The sequence below is a fragment of the Canis lupus genome, chromosome 34 (genome assembly GCF_003254725.2).
Source record: "Canis lupus dingo isolate Sandy chromosome 34, ASM325472v2, whole genome shotgun sequence".
In the NCBI taxonomy this organism is placed as follows: Eukaryota; Metazoa; Chordata; class Mammalia; order Carnivora; family Canidae; genus Canis; species Canis lupus.
Window position 1 is genome coordinate 34,417,810 of NC_064276.1, and position 17,060 is coordinate 34,434,869.

Consider the following 17,060-nt stretch of genomic DNA (forward strand, 5'->3'; position numbering starts at 1 on the left):
AGCACAAATCCCTCCACACCAAGACACCACCCTAGACCTTTTCTCCAGATAAAGCCAGCTAGAAATGAGATTGTTCTCATTATAATAATATCAGCTGGGCACTCATTATCAACATAACCAGTGAGGATGCGTGTATGGTTGGCTTTTACCAAAACCTTAACTCTCTTTGGTCAAACTCTTGCTTTTGTAAGCAGTCTGAAGTTCCTTTCTCCTTGTGTCTCTGTTTTTGTCACAGGGTTCTGATGACTTTACACATCCCCCTGATTTCACCAACTTCACACATTATATTTCTCATTAATATATCAGGTAGCGGGATCCCTGGGTGGCGCAGCAGTTTGGCGCCTGCCTTTGGCCCAGGGCGTGATCCTGGAGACCCAGGATCGAATCCCACGTCGGGCTCCCGGTGCATGGAGCCTGCTTCTCCCTCTGCCTGTGTCTCTGCCTCTCTCTCTCTCTCTGTAACTATCATAAATAAATAAAAATTAAAAAAATATATATCAGGTAGGGTAGATTGATTAACATGACAAATAGACCAAAGTATGGAACGGCTCCCACAACAAAATGTCCTTGCTCCTGCCTTGGTGGGGAACTTGGGCCAGTGCATGCACTCTCCCTCACATGATTACCCAAGCCTCATTCACATCATGGAATTCTACTGTCATTTTTTAGGGGGTAATCTGCATCCAGCCTGAGGAGAAAGAAAGCACAAAGGCAAGCATGAGTGGGACGGTTTTACAGCTCAATGACATCTCTTCTGAAAGATGGCTACACTCTATCGATCAAATTCCTGATCCACTTCTCGTTTGGTAAGAACGCAACTTGATTATTGCAACTCAAGTGTTTGTATCAATATGTGTTCTGTTCCACATCTAATCAGAAGTGATAATCTAGCTAGAATCGCTTCCTAAACTGAGTTTAGTGTAGACTTCTTAATGTGTTTTGTGTGAGCACAAAAGTTCTCAGGGTAGATACTTAGAGCTAATAACATAGCAGAAAACTAATCAATTAGTTAATTAAACTGTGGATGGGTGACATTTTATTTAGACATCCCTCAGCTTGCACAGAAGGAGTGAAGAGAACCATGTATCAATAACCTGAAATAATTATCCAGCTCATTTTCTTTGGGAGGATTAAAAATTGCTTCTCAGGTTTGATATTTACCAATTTAATATCCCTATGGAACCATATAATCACAGAAGGATAATCTTCCACATTAATGTTCTCACCTACATGACACTTATAAAAAAAAAAATCAGAACCCTTCTATCCTTAAATGGAGGATTCAATCATCTCACGTAGGCCGACTTTTTCAATAAAGCCACAGAGTCAGTCTGTGTGAATCACCCGGTTTGCATATTGCCCAAAGATAAATTCTTTTCAACAGTGAAGCCTGTCCAGTCACCAGTCTCAAAAGTGTACAGGTCTAAGGAGCAATTAATGAGAAGATGTTCATCACTTTGTTCCACATGTAACCACCCACAGAAAAGCAGATTACAAAAAATGTCTTTCAGGCAACATCTCTGGATACAGAAGGTGGCATTTAAGCCATGGCTTCAGAAATCAATAAACCAACAGCAGTTAGTTAGACTTAAATCATTACACCTTAAAAAGAAGGATAACAGAGGGTGTTGCCATAGGAAAACCAGCTGCCTGGTTACCTGACAGATGGGGATTATCTTGGTGACATCACGGGAGTCAAAAATACGTACGGATTTTGGCTTCACGGATTCAAAACTATAATCTTCACAGTGCCCCAGAGTTATCAGACTCAAGGAGACAACTTCATGACAACCAAACGCACAGGGGACTGATATGTAAATCATAATGTAACTTATTCATTTAAATAAGAAATATGACCGTGACACAGAAAGGAATGCTCATTTTGGCATGGCTCATACGTTCCCTGTAGGCAGTTAATATTTAAGTCATATTATAACCAGAAGGTTGCTTGGTGAACAGTGAAGAATTTGAACTAAGAGAGTTATTCGTACGATTCAAATATTTGGTAGTACTGGATTTTGATATTCCCATTCAGTCATTTCTTATTTCTTTTTTTTTTTTTTTTAGATTTTATTTATTTATTCATGAGAGACACAGAGAGAGAGGCAGAGACACAGGCAGAGGGAGAAGCAGGCCCCATGCAGGGAGCCCGATGTGGGACTCGATCCCAGGACCCCGGGATCACACCTTGAGCTGAAGGCAGATGCTCAACTGCTGAGCCACCCAGCTGCCCCTCATTTCTTATTTCTATTTTTATTTTATTAGCAGTAGGACATATTTTCAGGATAGAGTCTTACAAAGAACACGTACTTAGACACCGAGATATGGAGACACCCCTGCTCCTCCCTCACTGCTCCGACTAAAACTCTGGTTGTCTACCCAGAGTCACACATGCTCAGCACCTCTATAGTCTGGGAGGAGCCAGATGGAGGAGCCAGGAAGAATTTTCTGAGGAGGAGCTGGCACATGCAGAGGTACAGAAGAGTGAGAGAATGTGGCATACCCTGAGAACTGCCAATGGTTCAGTAGAAATGGAAGTTGTATTTGCAAAGGGGCTAGAGACAGGAGGTAGTAAGAGGTCAGGCTGAAGAAGTAAGCAAGAGACAAATGATGAAGGAAAGGTCTTGTATGCTTGGCTAAATTATTTGGACCTTTTATGAAAAGCTCTGGAAAGCCTCCTAAGAATTTTCAGTGGGGCCATGACATGATCAGATTGCAATTTAAAAAATATCACTGGCTTAAAAATAGAAAATTGAGTTAAGGGAGGGGTACAATATCTGCAAGAAAGAAAGTTAGGGGGATCCCTGGGTGGCTCAACGGTTTAGCGCCTGCCTTTGGCCCAGAGCGTGATCCCGGGGTCCAGGGTCGAGTCCCACATGAGGCTCCCTGCATGGAGCCTGCTTCTCCCTCTGCCTGTGTATCTGCCTCTCTCTCTCTACCTCTCATGAATAAATAAAGAAATCTTAAAATAAAAAAGTGGTACAGAAAAGAGCCTTGGGTGCCTGACAATCTCTGATTCAATTCAGGTGATCACTTCTCAGCCAGAAAGAGAGAAGAAAGAAAGAAAGAAAGAAGAAAGAAAGAAAGAAAGAAGAAAGAAAGAAAGAAAGAAAGAAAGTTAGAAGGCCTGTGTCACCTGTCACCAGTGTGTCACCCTCAGGACTCCTCTACAACTCCAGTCCTCCCACTGCCAGCACTTGTGCCGTGGTACCCGGGAGCGGGCTTTGGCTCCTGGCACCCACCTGGTGGCCCGTGGCAGGCTTGAGGTGTCAGAGAACTCGTGCTCCAGCCACAGCCTCCGTGTGGCCCGGGAGCTCCAGGTGCCTGGTAACAGGCCTCTTGGCCGCTTTCTCTTCCTTGTCTCACTTCCCCATTCCCCTATCCTGCATGCTTCACCTCCCAAACAACTTACTTGTAATCAAATAATTTATTTCAGGATCTGCCTTGGTGGGGGGGAAACTGCGGGGGGGGAGACTCAAACTACAGGCCCCTGGAGGGGAAGGATGATGGGGGCCTGATTCAAGCAGGGAACACATAGCTGGTGACAAAGGAGGCAAGCTGGACACACGTTCTAAAGATGTTAAAACTGAAGAAAGAAAATATCAGGGGATTCCAAGGTGGCCCCCATGTTTCTGATTTGGGCAACTAGAAAATGGCAATGCCATGCGCTAAGAAAAGGAATAAAGGAGAAGGAGGAGAAGGAGGAAGGAGATAGACTCAGAGTTGAATATGCTGAGTCTGAGGGGGTGAGGAACAGCCAATGGAGTTGAGAAGTAGGACGTTGGCTGTTCCAGCTGGCCCTGGGATGACCGGCCTGAGCTGGACCATCCATACCAGGTGGAGTGAACTGCTCCTAGTTTTGTGCTCATTGTCTGAATCTCCTTCCTGCTGGGGGAAGTTATAGAATGAATGGAGGCAGGGCCCCTCCACCCCTCAGAGTGATCCCCAGGGGAGCACATTGCCTTTCCAAGCCCTTAGCAGCTTGGCCAGTCAGATGCCCCACCAGGGATTTTTGCACGTGGATGGGATAAAGCACAGAGGCAAGCACGACCTGATCTTTCTTTCTTCTTCTTCTTCTTCTTTTTTTTTTTTTTTAACTACCTGATCTTTCTGACTGAGTGTGGTAGAGTCAGGATCCAGTGTTTCTGGGAGTGACGGCAGCAGCAGCAGCGAGGTCCCAGCTCCTATCATTTCCACTGGGTCAACTCTAGGGGAGGGAGGCCAAGAACCCATGCGAAGTTCGCCATCGTGGTAGGAGCTGCAACTTCAATTTCATCTTTGGATTTGAAGAAGGATCAAATGTTCTGTTTCTTAAGCTGGGAGGCAGACAGGTGAGCATTTGCTTTATTTTCTGCTTGTCCTATTTTAAGCAAGCTCGGTGCATTTTAAACACTCTTTCGTATGGATATTTCACAACGAAGCTGTTCAAACACAGAAAAACACATTTTTTTAAACAGAAGTAACAACATAGAAATTATATGCAAGGGTGAAAAGGATATAATGTGTAGATTTGCTTTTTTTTTTTAAAGGGAGACAAATGAGGAAGATTCGCAGAATGTTGGTAGTTGTTAAAGCTGAGAGAGGAGTGTGATGGTCTTTGGGATGTTCTCTTTATATTTTTTGTATGTTTGAAATCTTCCCTAATTATAAAACTTAGAGGCGGGAAAGGTGTGCAGGGCTCATGGAAACACGAATGGAGAACAAACTCTTAAGAATAATCCGGAGATGGGGATCCCTGGGTGGCTCAGCGGTTTGGAACTTGCCTTTGGCTCAGGGCGTGATCCTGGAGTCCCGAGATCGAATCCCATGTCGGGCTCCCGGCATAGAGCCTGCTTCTCCCTCCTCCTGTGTCTCTGCCTCTCTCTCTCTCTCTCTCTCTCTCTCTGTCTATCATGAATAAATAAATAAATAAATCTTTAAAAAATAATAATAATAATCCGGAGAAAACCCAGTGCCTCACACATTAAATGTCACCAACGCTCATTTGTTGATCGATCTCAATCTAGAAACATGGTCATTGGCTGGAAACAGGACTAAGCTTTATCTAATCAGAAAACTAAAGTTTTAGGAAATCTGAAGCCTTGAGTCACCAACAGCTCCCAGTTTGTTTTCTAGAAATTCAAACTCCTCTGACCTCAGATCCCTCACTCACCTGTGTGCCCCCAGAGGTTCTCTCTGGGCAACTACGGACCTAGTCCTCTCCTTGGTAGCTGTTGTAACTCTTGGTATTATTAATCCTACTTTTCTTCTTCTAAAGTTCAGAAAACTTTTCCCCGAATGGATTTCTGCTCTTCTGGCCCAACTTGGACAGCCGGGATTTTAAGATGCCACTTTACTGCCTTGCTTTTTAAGCTCCGCGGAGCCCGTGGCTCCCCCCACCTCCGGCCTCCACCCCTAAGAATAGAACATGGAACATGTTCCCCAAGGGCTGGCTGGGAAGCATCTGGGTGATACCACCCTGGACCGCCGCAGCTCCTAGGAGTGGAATGAAATCTCTGCTTTTCCAGGATTTCTCCCCTCCTATTCAGGCCCAAACGTCTGGGACATGCAGCAGTATCCAGCTTTATTCGTTGTTCTATCCCAGGGTCCTGGAGGAATGTGATCAAAAGAGAATCCCAGCATATAAACCAGCCACACCTGCACATTTTATTACAAGTGTGTTGTTTGTTTGTCCGATTCGGATGGGGAAGGGATGGCGGAAAATCAAGAGCTATGGGAAGACTGTCCTCACAGCTCAGCTCCTCTGCTGTGGGCTTCATTCCAATTGGTGCAACAGGAGATCTGGGGCCTGTGTTTGCTTTTCTTGGCACTCACAGAGGTGGTGTCTGTAGCTGAAGACACTGGGGCTGTTGCCAGAAGCCCTGCTGGAGCTGGGACTGTGTGATTCCAGGTTCCAAGATCTCATCTGCTCGCAGCGATGGGGAACATTTTGATCTTGGCAAACGCTCCCATGCCGGCACTCCATGTCCCCCCAACTCTTCTCCCCGCTTCCCTGACCCCGGGCAGAGCAACGGGGTGACCTCTGGACACACACAGCTCTGCAGAGCCGCTGTGTACCTCCCCCGGGAACTCGGCGCGGTGGACACAGACCCGGTTACAAACTGCCAGTGACCGGGCAGTGCCTTAACCACGGGCCCCTGGGGAGAGGAGGAGAGTGAGGCTCCCTTCCTCGGTAGCTGGCCCCGCAGCCCCGAAAACTGCGGAGGGGGATGCCCTCTGCAGGGGCCGCCTTCGGACACTGACTGCTGGTGCCCTGCAAACCGCCAGGGCCCGTGACAAGTCAGAAACACAAAATACATCCCCTTGGAATGGGAGACGCGAGCCCCTTTCTGGGCGATTGCTGGTCACTAACATGAGGTGGGTATTCTCCACCAGGGCGTGAGCCCAGGGCCAGGCGGGATCGTCGACGTCTCCAGAACTCTGGACGTGGTCAGGCTGCAGGGCCTTGCAACACTGAGGCCCGGGTGTGTGAGGCCACCACTACCTTCCTTTTGCACGACCATCCAGCTCACTCCCTGCAACTGTGGCCCCATTCCCACATACCCACCCCCCCACCCCCACGGTAGCCCCCCAGCCCAGGCTCTCACACCCTCGCACGGTGATTCCACTCATTCCTGTTCTCAAAGCAGCTCCTCCTGCATCCGGTCCTGCTCTGAGCCCGTGTTTCTCCACCTCCAGTCCGCAGACAGGACAAAATCAAATCCCATAAATTCTTTCTCTTTCCCAGTGCTCCCCTCCTCAGGAGCAGCATCTCTAGTCGTTTTATCCCAACCCCTTAGCCTCCCTCCTAGATGCAAAAGACATTCAGAGTTTTTGCTCCACAGTGTGATTTTAGTTGAGACACAGCCCCCAGTCATCTGATAGAGGTTTTCAAAGTAATTCCTATTGAGTTTTACTAGGTACTAGGTGCCTGATAACTATTATCCTCTCCAATCCTTATAACCATCGTTTTGCGGATGAAGAAATTGTGGTCCAGAGAGATTAATTTGCCAAAAGTGACCCAGCCATTAAATGGTAGAGCCAGAAAATAACATTCAGCCTTCTAAGCCCAGAGCCCAGGCTTTTAATCACTGCTGCATATTGCATCCCAGCCCCTAAGAGCACCCCCCTTTTAAGATTTCCCACCCTCTCGTTACACTCCCCCTTGTCCGGATCACTTATTTACTGACTTCAAGGAGCATTTGCCACCTTACTCCGTGATGTTAACCAAAAGCTGGCTCTTTCTCCTGTCATCCCTCTGGGGCTCCTCCCAGCTTAACTGCTCTGAAAACTCCTCTAATGTCAGTTAGGATACTTTGGGCTGCAAGGATCTAGGCTGACTTAACTGATAAGGGTATTGATCTAGCATCATAAGAATTGTCAAGGGTGGGGCGCCTGGGTGGCTCAGTAGGTTAAGCATCTGCCTTTGGCTTAGGTCATGATCCCCGGCTCCTGGGATGGAGCCCCACATCCATCGGGCTCCCTGCTCAGTCGGGAGTCTGCTTCTCCCTCTGCCTCTGCTGCTCCCCCTGCTTGTGTTCTGTGCGTGTGCGTGTGTGTGTGTCAAATAAATAAAATCTTAGAAAAAGAATTGTCAAAGGCGGATCACATCTCGCAGCTACATGATTGAGCAACTTGACGCTGCCATCAAGGATCCAAAGATCGGGATGCCTGGGTGGCTCAGCAGTTGAGTGTCTGCCTTCAGCCCAGGGCGTGATCCTGGAGTCCCAGGATCGAGTCCCACATCAGGCTCCCTGCATGGAGCCTGCTTCTCCCTCTGCCTGGGTCTCTGCCTTTCTCTCTCTCTGGGTCTCTCATGAATAAATAAAATCTTAAAAAAAAAAAAAGGACCCAAAAATCAAGGATCTCCCCACTGTGTAAATTTGATCCTCAAGAGGTTAGGGTGGCTGCTGGGAGCACCTGGCGTCACATGCTCACTCACTGAGTGAGTGCAGTCCCAGTGCAGGTGACGGATGGGAGTGGAAAGTCTCCTCCAATCATGTCTGAGTGGACCAGTTTAGGGCCTGGGCCCACCCCAGTAACAAAGGGAGGCTCCAAGTGATTGGTTTGATCCCTGCTTCTAGGTCCGCACTTTGTTCATCATCCGAGGGGCCTAGATGGATACGGGCAGCCTACGCACCCAGCCACGCACCCCAGTCTGCCTCCCCTCGCCTCCAAATACAATCCCTGGCTCCTTAGCTCCCGGGCTGTGCCCCCCACAGGGCTGGAAACTCCTGGTGGAGGTGCTTCTCTCTAATTTGCCCAAAGGTACCTTTGGGGTGGGGCCTGCTCACCTTCAAGAAAGTCCCAGCTGTCCAGCTGTGAGGAGGGCAGTTAGCCCCCAGCCCCCAGCTGTTTGCTCCTTCAGTCTGCCCAGCTTTCAAGGGCTGTGTGCCTTCCTTCCTGCATGGCCTCAGGTCTGCATCATGCCTCCCCCCGCCTCCCCAATCTCACCCTCCTCTGTTCACTGGTGTTAACTTCTCAATAAGCCCTTTGTCCCCCTAACTCCATTTCAGGACCTGCTCCCCCAAAGAACCCAGTCTGCAGAAGTCCCCAGATGGTTAGCTGTGACTCCTTCTATAACCTCTGTTCCCGCCCATGTACCTTGCATCTCCAGAAAACATGTTCCTCATCCTCTAGATTCCACTGCTCCTGCTAAAACTGCTTTTTATCTGCCTCCTGACCTTCAGTCCTTGACCCACTCCCCATCCGAGTCCCCCCCCCCAGCCACCAGCAGGCTTCCCTTTCTGTCACACCTCAGCCTGCACACACACACACACCCCCCACCCAAGCCGTGACTTTGCTAGCACCTGACTTCTCCGAGACCCTTAGGCCAATCCTCAGCCCTGGGAAAGCTACAGTAAAATGTCCTTTCTTTCCTCCTGCTAGGAGTCTACTGAAAACTGGGTTTAATGACTTAATGACAAATCCACACTATCTAACTTTAATTGGGCCCTCAGGGCCGCTCAGTGATTATTTTACTAATCTCTGTAGACTCCCACTGCATTGATGCCAAATGTTTTCCTCTCTTTGTTTCCTCGTGTCCCTTCCTCTTAATTTCTCCTCACACCCAGAGGATGAATTGTTGACCTTCTTTTTATGTTGATCAAGTTTGTAGCTCCTAAATGAGCCCCTTAGAGCAGACATGGGTTGCTTTTACCTACCCAGATCCATCATACCTCAGTCTTCTTGGAGGAATGGCACCTCTCCCACCTCTAGTCCATGTGGCTCCAGTGGACTGGCTCCCCTCTCCTCCAAAGCTGGGTATGGCTGGCTGGCCAGCGCACAGTAAACAAGTCACGCATGGGCTTGTGGGTCAAGCCAAACCAATGAAGCCCTTCTCAGAATTTCCAGGGCGGGTGGGGGTGAAGGGTACAAACCCTCTTTGGGGATTGCTAATCTGTAAAGAAATAAGCCTGGTGCTCTAACAGTCCATTTTGCCCCTCAAGGGGAGAGCCTGCCTTAAGAAGAAGCCAGAGGAAAACAAATCCTGTCCTGGTGGCGTCCTAGATCCACCGATCTTGCAGTCATCATACCACAGGACTTTTCAATTCCGTGACCCAATAAATTCTCTTTTTTACCTCAGCCAGTTGGAATCACATTTCTTATACTTGCAAACAAGGGTCTTATCTCTAACCTCCTATTAATCCCCCAATTTTTTCCCATCTTTACCTGTTCTGACTGATTCTCGTCTGTTTCTTTCTGAAGTTCCATTCTTATTTGTATAGTTTTCCTGCCATGCCTTATGTTCACTTGAGGCCTTGTTTAATCCATTTCCCTTTCTCCACTGACTTCTTCCCTCACCGCCCATCTTCATAACTGGTGTTGGCTGAATAAATATTACCCAACTATTTCAAAAGTGTAGTGTTTGGTAAGAACGCACAAAAGGCACTTCTAACAGTGCAAGAATGTGATTTTTTAAAAAGATGTTAAACATTCATTCATTCATTCATTCATTCACGAGAGATACAGAGAGGCAGAGACACAGGCAGAGGGAGAAGCAGGCCCCCTGTGGGGAAGCCCACTGTGGGACTCGATCCCAGGACCACAGGATCATAACCTGAGCTGAAGACAGACACTCAACCACTGAGCCACCCAGGTGCCCCCAAGACTGTGAGAGGGACCCTTGTTCTTTAGGGGGCAGGGAGGTCTGTTCCAAACGATGGAGGAGGGAGAAGCATCCAGAATGGCACAATTTATCTTTCTCTGTGTGTCCTCTTGGGCATATGTTCCTCGAAAGGATGGTAGGATCTCACCTTGACACTCTCTTTCTCTGGCAGCCGGTACGTCCTGTGCCTCGGGAGGAATTGTTTGGTGCCCTACCGGGGTGAGCACAATGTGAGCTGTAGTGTTGTGTGTGATAGTTTTCGCAGCACCCAGAGGACTCACAAGCAGGGGGAGCAGGACTGCGTGCGTCAACAGCCTTCAGAAACTCCTCAGTGGTCAGCTGTTGGGTTGTTTTCTTCTTCATTTAACTTCATCTTAGATAATATATTTACATGGTCTGACATTCAAAACTAGCTAAAAAGATAAATACAGATATAAAATTGTCATTCCCCCATCTGTCCCATTCCCCTTTTCCATCAAGTTTTCTGCAGTTTTTGGACTACGCGTCTGTATTCATCTGCTATTGCTTGATAACAAATGCCACAAACTTAGTGGCTTAAAACAAAACATGCTGATTAACCCCTTGTTTCTGAGGGCCGGAGGCCTGAGCCCGAAGACAAAGTTTTCCATCCCAGGCCTCACAAAGCTGAAATCGAGATGGCAGCCAGGACTGGAGGTCTCATCTCGAGCTCAGTGTAAGTCTTTGAAGCCTGTTCAGTTCCTTAGGGTTGTAGGGCTTAGGTCCCTCCTTTCATGCAGCTGGTTGTCCTGGGGTTGCTCTCAGCAGCTCTAGAAGTCTCCTTCAGGTTCTAGAAATCTGGGTCCCCCCTGCCCATGTGCTTCATAACATGGCTGTTTCCTTTCTTCCGGGCCAGGGGGAGAGCATCATATTGACCAACCTCACCCACATTTGAGGGGAGGAGTTGATACAAGCCATATATCCTAGGAGGACACTGGGAGCGATCTGAGAATTCTGCTCACCACAGTCTCCATTGCTGTTGAGGTTTGGTTGTTTTCATGTAAACAAAGCAAAAATGTCCACACACACATACGTCCTTTGATGGACAGTGGCGTGTCTTTTATACTTTTCTCCATCTTGTCTTTCGTACTTAATAGCACATCTGGAGCCCATTTCAGAACATACAGAGAAAGTAGGCGTTTGTAGTAGGAGTTTATCCTCTTACATGGCTTAAGGTATTAATCCTGCTTCATCTTTTTCAAATGTCTCCCAATCAGTAATTTTTCAATCCAAAGGAAAAACTGAGGAATAAAAGTCATCAGAAACCAAGATCAAAAGGAAAAAACAACTATAATAAAATGCTTAATTGAAGGCTTTCTCAAGGCTGATAATGGGAAGTAACACCACTTAATTATCTGGCCAGGTATACGATGCCAACTGTCAAACACTTTTATTGATCTGAACTTGAAAAACATTGAAACTGCATAGTCTGTGGTGAAAACATGAGGATGAATCATTGATTTCAGTGTAAGAACCTGCGCACTTCTTATGCTTGCGTTGACCCACCTTCCTCTTCCCAAGAAATGCTACGAAACTGCAAAATCTCAGCCCTAATTTTTTCCTTCCAAGTTCAATTATGTACAAAAGTCCTTAAAATACCCTGGGTTTCAAATTTATATACAGTCAAATTCACTCTTTGCGTGTATAGCCTATAGGGAGTACAATACGCCTGCGTAAACGTTACCCTTCTATTTAGAGCTACTATTAGCACATCAAAGAAAATGAAAATGTAGAAGAAGCCTAACAATAACCTAAGTCTCTCTTTACCCTTCCCCCTTTCATGCTGTAGTTGCCACTTACATTACATCTACATGCATGATGAAATCCCCACCAATCTTACATTTTTTACTATTAACAGTCATAGAGTTGTATTTTTTTTTATTTTGTTTTTTTATTCATGAGAAACAGAGAAAGAGGCAGAGAGAGAAGCAGGCTCCCCACAGAGAGCCTGATGCGGGACTCGATCCCAGGACCCCGGGATTATGACCTGAGCCAAAGGCAGACGCTCAACCACCGGGCCACCCAGGTGCCCCATTATATAGCTTTTACATAACTTATGAGGAGGGGTGGCTCAGTGAGTTGAGCGTCTGACTCTTGATTCTGGCTCAGGCTGTGATCTCAGGGTCATGGGATCATTCCGAGTTGGACTCCATGCTGGGTGTGGAACCTGTTTCTCCCTCCCCTCTGCCCCTCGGTCCGATAAATCAATCAATTAATTAATTAATTAATTAATTAACTTAAGAGAAAAAAATTCCATTACATTTATACAAGCATGCATTTTTTCCTCCTTCATTCCTACTCTTGCAACTTTCCCTCTGGAATCATTTCCCTTTAGCTTGAAGAAGTCCCTTCATCAGTTCTTTTCGAGCAGGTCTGCCGGCAGTGAATATTGTTAGTTTTCTTACTGTAAGGATATCTTTACGTCGCTGTCATTCCTGAAGGGTATTTTCAGTAGATCTAGAATTCTCAGCTGAGGGACACCTGGGTGGCTCAGTGGTTGAGCGGCTGCCTTTGGCTCAGGGCATGGTCCTGGGGTCCTGGGATCGAGTCCCACAGCAGGCTCCCTGCATGGGGCCTGCTTCTCCCTCTAACAGTGTGTCTGCCTCTCTCTGTGTCTCTCATTAAGAAATAAATAAAAATCTTAAAAAAAGAATTCTCAGTTCTCGATTATTTTCTTTAAGCAATGTAAAGACCTTGTACCACTGTCTTCTCGGCTCTGAATAATGTGTTATTCTTCTCTGGCTGCTTTCAAGATTCTTTTTTTCTTTACCTCTGGTTTTCAGCAGTTTGATTATAATGTGTCTGGTGTGGTTTTCGTTTAGTTTATTTTGTAACGTTATATGTTTCACCATATTGGAAAGTTTTCAGCAATTATTTCTTCAAATATTTTTTCTGAACCAATCTCTTTCTCTTTTGGGGACTGCAATGACACATATGTTATACCTTAAAATATTATCCCATAGGTAACTGATGATCTGTTCATTTTTTTAAAAATATTTTCTCTTCAGTTCTTTACTTTGGATGATTTCTAATGATCAGTCTTTAAATTCCGCCATCCAGTGGGCTCCCTTTTACTTCACACATTGTATTTTTTTAGTTCTAAAATCTCCATTTGGCTTTGCTGTTTGTAATTTCAATTTCTTCCCTCAGAATTACTGTCTTTCATTCATTTCAAATGTGTTTCATTTCACTTCAGGAAGGGTGATTAGAATAGCAGTTTTAAAGCCTATGAACCTCAACACCTGGATTATCTCAGAGTTGGCATTCTATTGATGGTATTTTCACTTGAGAATTGGTCATATTTTCCTGCTCCTTTGTATGTTGAGTAATTCTGGATTGTATTCTGGACATTTTGAGTATATGTTGTATTAGGAAACTCCAGGTCCTATTAAAATCCTCTGAAGAATGTTGACTTTTTAAAATTTTAATAGGCCAGACACCCAGGACTCTAAGATGGCATCATTCATACCAGTGAAGGTGAAAAAGCTCATGGATGTTAAACTAGGAGAGTCGCCAAACTGGATACTGATGTGGGATTTCACCCCAAAGGCATTGCTGGAGTGGTTCAAAGAGGAGGTTACTACCGGCCTTACAGTAAGTATGTCAATGTGAAGAAAAGGGGCGTCGCTGGGATTTCTACGGTGCTGGCGGCCTGTGTGCTTTTCAGCTACTGTCATTCTTAACAAGGAACTCAAACATGAGCAGCTACACAAGTACCACTGAGGGCCCAACGTGGAGGCACATTCCACGTTCCTGACCGTGACCTTTGCTGGGCACCCTTGAATCTTTTCATATCCTAATTAAGAATTAACACCCAATAAAAGATGAATGGCTCATGGAAATAAATAAATACTTCAATAAGATTTTAACAAGCCAGTAACATAGTTATTTTCACACTATAAGTTCTGCTTTTCCTTTGGTCAATTAGTTTCAGTGTCAGTACTGTTTTCAAATCTTCTGTTGTGCTGCTTTGTTCTATACCACACCTCTGCTTCTTAGGGATTAGTCTTTGAATTGTGCAAAAAATTATGGCATAGATTGCTTTTCAATATCTTTGTTAGGCAGCCGTGGATCTTTTTTGTGCATACAAAGCTCAGGTTTGACATTTAAGAGTCCAATATGATGTTTTCTTTCATCAAGTCTAAGCATGATATGGATGTTATAATGTGAAGTATTTTTTTATTATTTGTTTCTTATGCCATTGTTGCTATTCTCCTACCATGTCTACTTAGTAGTGTTTTTTTTTTAAGATTTTATCTATTGATTTATTTATTTATTTGCGAGAGAAAGCACAAAGTGGGATGCTCGGGGGGAGGGAGAAGCAGGCTTCCTGCTGAGCAGAGAGCCAGAGACAGGGCTAGATGCCATGACCCTTAGACCAAGACCTGAGCCAAAAGTAGACACTTAACCAACTGAGCCACCCAAGTACCCCCTTAATAGTGATTTTTATTTGGATCACAAAACTACTAAAATTTATTTTCTTCTATTGTTGAAAGAATTTTGTTTTAAAATTTTGTTTTTTTAATATCAAAAAGTCCATACAGGTGAAGGGCACTTTTTACCACTTTATGTTGACTTTAATCCAATTTTCCCTTGGTCTCAAATTATCTCACTTTTGCAAGGAGTCATTCTATATCCTCTGAGGAGATAGAAATTTCATTAAAAAAAAAAAAAAAACCTATCTAAAAATAAAAAAAATAGCTACCTGACGCTAGAATGCATGGATTACCAGAGAAATTGAAGAACGTATTTCTCTGTAGTTTTTAAGATAATTATTTGTCTAGTCAGTATAATTAACTTAGGATAGCTTAGGGCAAGAGGAATGGAATCCTTTCAAAGATCCGAATTCAGTGAACTCTGAACACGGCAATTTCAAGGAGGTATCATCAAACAACCCAAAGCATCTCTAAGAGAAATCAAATTGTTCATAAGCTCTTGTCTGTCAAATTTTAGCCCTCCCACACCATTGCCAATTATGCATGTTCCACTTTTCATGCCTCTCTCCAGAGCGTTGGGAAAGGAAAATAAAAGCCATGACCTCTGAAAAGTACTGTCAACTAATGGCCACGGTCCACATATCCCATCTTGTTGTCTGTGGAGAAATGTTTCATATTCAAATTGTTTCCATTTCTTTTACATTGGTAAAGTCAATAGAAAAATATATGGTAGACTAACCGGGAGAAGAAAATAGCTTATTGGAGCACCTGGGTGGCCCAGTCAGTGAAACATCAGACTCTTGATTTTGGCTCAGGTCATGATCTCAGGATCATGAGATATAGCCCCACATCAGGCTTCGTGCTCAGCATGGAGCCTGCTTAGGGTTCTCCCTCTCCCTCTCCCTCTGCCCCTCCCATCCCCCCACTTGTGCTCTCTCTCTCTCTAAAAAAATTTATAACATCTATTTTAAAGAAAGAAAATAGTTTTATTATTCCATTAACAAATTCCTAGTGAGTGTGATTAGCATGAGGATTTTCGCATCAAATAAAATATGGCTTAAGTAATGAGATAAGGATAATACACACCTGACATAATACCAGCTGCTTTTTTTTTAAGTAGGCTCCACCCCCAGTACGGAGCCCAATGCAGACTTGAACCTACGACCCTGAGATCGAGAGATCGAGACCAGAGCTGAGATCAAGAATTGGTCACTCGAACGACTGAGCCACCCAGGTGTCCCTCAACTGCTTTTCAAGAATATACAATAAAAATAATGTAAGAAGGGAATGTAATTAGCTTGCATAATTCAACCTGGGTTTATTCCCATTTACCAGCTGTGTGGTCTGACATAAATTGTGTAACCTCTCTGAGTCCCCCTCTCCTCAATTATAAAATTGAGAGAACAATAGCTACACAGTAGACTTTGTTAGAATTCAATGCTTAACAGAGTAGATAATTAACGTTAGGTAAATATGAATCCAAAGGTCAGTAGAACTTCTAGAAGAGAGTCTATACATGTGTCTGAGAAGTGTCCTTGGGAAGAATTTATCCCAGCCTCTTAGATATTTTACAAATTGGATAAAGCAGAAGAATCTCTCAGAACAGTGCCACATAAGGCAGAAGAACACATCTTCCCTTCTAATAAAGGTTTCCTTGCTGCAATATCCAATTCAATTAGATTAGCCTGGATGTTTTTGGAAGGACCTGACTGTAATAATGCATAAAAGTTTTTCTAATAGCTGGCCAGGAGCTTTTGCTGACACTTAATGAAATCTGTTTAATTACTCCAGCAGCCCCTATATCGGCTGCTCTGCTGGGGTCATTGGAAAACTCGACCCTGTGGTACTTGGGCTACAAGAACACCTTCTGCTGATTGAAGCCTGGACCCTGTGGAAATGTTTTAATGTGATCCCTGAAGCATGTCCTAAGAAATGCTGTCAACGCATATTCTTCTTTGTCAGGCCTTTATTTGGTCAGGAATACTCCAGAGTTCTGTCTTTCTGCCTGCGGTTTGCCACACTGTCTCCCATTTGCTCTCGAATCTGGTTTAGTCACGTTCAATGAAGCAGAGGTAGCTGAATTAGAGGGACATCATCAACATTACTCCCCCAGAGAAAATTCCCCATCAGATAAATCACTAAACCAGCTCCCACGTTCCGAGGCACAGAAGCCACATCCTTGCCACCTGATTGTTCCCTTGCAGAAAAGCAAGTTCTCAACGTTGTGCGCAAAGGGGCATGCCCAACAGACCACATGAAAAGCTGGGGTTGATCGCAAGTCCCCAGCATAAAATAATTTTGAAGGAAAAGGCAACAACAAATGGGCGACTCGGTCAGAATTCGTACAGTCACAGGTGGATTTTTTTTAATGACAAATGAAAGTTTTTTGGACACAACTAATGCACATAAACTAACAGGTATGGCATGATCCTTAAGAATCCATAGCCTCTGGGGCACCGGGTTGGCTCAGTGGGTTAAGAGTCTGGCTTTGGCTCAAGTGATGATCCTGGTGTCCTGGG

The 17,060-nt window shown here is 45.0% G+C and overlaps 1 long non-coding RNA gene across 1 annotated transcript; it reads left to right on the plus strand.

Moving 5' to 3' along the window:
- Positions 1-745: 745 nt before the first annotated feature.
- LOC125754329 (uncharacterized) lies at positions 746-15,988 on the plus strand. The gene is made up of 3 exons (XR_007408264.1): positions 746-4,331; positions 13,537-13,699; positions 15,662-15,988. It is a non-coding gene; the product is annotated as an uncharacterized LOC125754329 (long non-coding RNA).
- Positions 15,989-17,060: the final 1,072 nt, after the last annotated feature.